General features: G+C 37.0%; 1 long non-coding RNA gene across 1 annotated transcript; it reads right to left on the bottom strand.

Moving 5' to 3' along the window:
* Window positions 1-1,790: 1,790 nt before the first annotated feature.
* On the bottom strand, window positions 1,791-3,220 carry LOC121311798. The gene is made up of 2 exons (XR_005949533.1): window positions 2,839-3,220; window positions 1,791-2,323 (listed from the first exon to the last, which is right to left on the bottom strand). It is a non-coding gene; the product is annotated as an uncharacterized LOC121311798 (long non-coding RNA).
* Between the last annotated feature and the right edge of the window lie 263 nt (window positions 3,221-3,483).

The following is a 3,483-nucleotide window of genomic DNA, read 5'->3' as shown; positions in this document are numbered from 1 at the left end:
GGATTTAAAACGTGATTTCCTTTTTCTCTACTCAGTCCAGAATACCCACCCTGTAATAATCTATTATTAAAGTGCCAATTTTTACAGAAGGAAGGAATAAGGACAATGTAATGAGTCAATGGTCAGACAGGCCACTGGGGGAGATAAAATAGCCTTTAATCAAATTTAAATGATGTTTGGAAGTATAAAAGCTATCCAGCCTGACCACTGAAATTAGATTAGGGCCAGGTTTTAACCAGGTATACTGTCTAGCAGTACCACTTGCATTCCTCCAGACATCAACCAAATTGTATGATTCAATAATGTGAAGAAGCTGTTTTGCTGACTGTGGACTGGGCTCCAAACTGTTCCTATCTACTTTATAATCCACAGTTCAATTCCAACCACCCCCAATAATCACAATCTCTTGTGTCCCTCAGCCTGCCAGCATTTTATCAAGAACAGTAAACATATCACTCCTGTCCTGAGCATTATTAGGAGCATATATATTAATAAAAATAAGTGTTATTTTTAAAATTGGTCTCCACCATTAAAATCCTGCCTCTAAAAACATCAATTACTTAGAAATAATCAGGTTTAAAAATAAAATCGCTACCCCTGAACTTAAATTAGACCCATGACTAAAACAAATTTCTCCATTCCATTCTTTCCTCCATTCAATTTCATTAGAAATATCAGAATGAGTCTCCTGTAAGAAACTTACAGTTCATTTTTTTTACTGTTCAATAAACTTAGACAGCTGCTCTTTTATTTAAAACACAAATGTCATTTACATTGAGGCTGCCTATTTCAAAAGCGTTCATGAAAGCAGAAGTGGAAAGAGAAACAAGAAAAAAAACACAGTAAACGACAACAATACAACAGTGAAAGGGGGGAATTTTAAAAACTCAACCTGGTACCTACTTTAAAACACTGCATACGGTGCTCAACCATTTCTGTAACATTCAGCTTCACTAAACCCCGCTACCCTGCATTCTGTAATATCAGCCTGCCCATCGATTCAAACTGCTTTAAGTACTCAATGACAATTAAGTAGATACTCAATGACAATTTTTCTTTTACCTTTAGTTTCAGTTAGAAAAACTTTTATGCTTTGGGCGCTATACACTCTGCCATCATCAATTTGCGAATCATCAGTAAAATCCCCTTCCCAGTCTGTCTCACCACCTGCGGAGCTCAACAGAGTGCTTGCGAGAGACCTGCAAGCTCGCCGGCCGAGGAGACTGTGCTTCAATGCCGGCAGACTCTTCAGCCTGGGCAGGAACCTGCGACAACAGCGCCGAGATCCACTGCAGCCCCATTCAGTTTAGGTCTTTGCTGATCTATGTCGACCAGCGTTTTTTTTTTTTTTTTTTTGCCCTGTCATACTTTCAGATGAGTTTAACGTTCTTTTCTTTTTCCTAGTTTTTGGTGTTTTCAACCCCTCCTGATCTTCATCTGTATTCATCATATTACTGACTGGTACGTTAACAGCGGGGGTTTTCACTGCAGTCATCCGTGCTCCAGTCTCCCCCTTCACGCAGTTCCTCCATATAGGTCCCTGCGCTCCGCAATTAAAGCAGCGCATATAATCCGAAGAAGCAAAATCATTAAGAATCATAACAACCTGTCTACGAAATGACATGACATGCTTTAACTCCGGGTTGCTGGAGCCGAGCGGGACCCTACGTACTTTTACCATGTCGGCTTAGTTCATTAATCAGTAGTTCATTTTTTAAAAAAGGAGGCACATTTGAAATGGTTACTTTAACAACCGGAGAGGCAAAGGGAAACACGGGCAGAAAACTGCCTTTCACAGTAATCCCTGTCTCCACAATATCATTAACAAGAGCTTCAGTCTTTGAAAACATCACAATACTCTTGTTCATTCTCGAGGCAGAGATGATATTCTCGTAACATACCTCCTTTCCTATGGCCAAAGCACAGTCCTCTACTGACACCTGCTCCTGTGACAATCTTAAACCCATTTATCCTAGGCAAAGAATCATATGGCCCGAAAACAAAACAACTAAATAAACAACAAATACTTTAACGATAAACAAACACAACAAAGAAACAAAGAGAAAATATAGATTTCATGCACAGCAAAACCGTACACAAACTCAGACACTCCCGCTTACACTCACTCACCACAGACTTCCAGCATGCACTGTGAGAGAGAGAGAGAGAGAGAAAGATAGAGACTTTCTTGGAATTTCATAGCTTCCACATGTATTGTTTAAACATACTTTGTGAAAAAATAAAACGTCTTAGTGGATCAATTGTGTGTCATTTTCACTCGCCAGTTTCCCGTGTGCCACATGCAGGGCGATATCAGCAACATCTACAAATATATAGTATCTCAATTAAGGCAACATTTTCATTGTAAACGTTTGAGATTGCAAACAGTACTGTACCATCAACATTCTCTAAATCATTGTTTTAACTTCAGTCTAAACCGCTTATATAGTTCAACCAGTTATCTCTTCATAGTGTCATTTAGATAAACACAGCGACCTGTAAACGCTATACTATAAACTACTACATTCGACAAAGTAGTGAAATTTAAAGTTACAAAGATATCTACACTTTATACTAGTTATTATTTAACACATTTTCTAGTTAAATTCATAATTAATTCAAATGGAACTTTAGATGACTAGCAGGTATTCCACTGTATTTAACAATCAAAATACATTCATTTTCGTATGTTTTGTAAACGTTGTTGAATTAATACTATAGCCTACTATTGTACTAGACTAGCAAGCACCACTTTTCTGCCTTCAATGCCAGTCTAGACCATGTATAACACAGTGACATGTAAATACTATCCAATAAACCACAAGGAAATGAACATACCTATTTACACGTTGGAATAAACAACCAGCTTGAAAATATCGCCTCAGATCCAAAACGCTGTCCATAGTGCCTCTAACGCATGCTCTTTGTAAAACATGTTTTTACGGTTAACCCTAATGAATGTAAAAACTTAAGAAAGGAAGTGATTATGACAGTAGATTCCATGTCAAGGTCTCTTACACCGAAGTATTCAAAACGTTTAACTCTTCTTTTGTATATGATCTGCTCGACGCCATACGCTCTCAATTTTTGACTAGCAAATAAAATAAGTAGAATCTGCACAAGGCGTTAAACTAAAGACACTGACATTTGTCCTATTTGAAAGCAAGTGCAAAAAAAGGAAAACCTATCTATCCTATCTATATGATACAGCATCTATATGTCTGTCTGATAATATTAACTACAAATTAAAAACTGATATAAAATAAATAAATAAATAATAATAATACATTTAAAAAAGCGATCGTCTACCTCAGCTGTCTATTAGACCTAATCCGATTCCTGGCGATTTTCTTTTCTTCTTCTTCACTACAAAAAATATTATTATCGAATCCAGTTGTTATGACTACCATACAATTACGCGGCGTTTCCTACACTTTATAACTCCTTGATGTAATTTTTTATTTTAGTTTTTTTTTTTCTTCC

This window comes from Polyodon spathula, unplaced genomic scaffold, assembly GCF_017654505.1.
Source record: "Polyodon spathula isolate WHYD16114869_AA unplaced genomic scaffold, ASM1765450v1 scaffolds_3284, whole genome shotgun sequence".
Taxonomy (NCBI): domain Eukaryota; kingdom Metazoa; phylum Chordata; class Actinopteri; order Acipenseriformes; family Polyodontidae; genus Polyodon; species Polyodon spathula.
The sequence above is the reverse complement of the archived record's forward strand: the minus strand, read 5'-3'. Positions and strand labels throughout refer to the sequence as shown.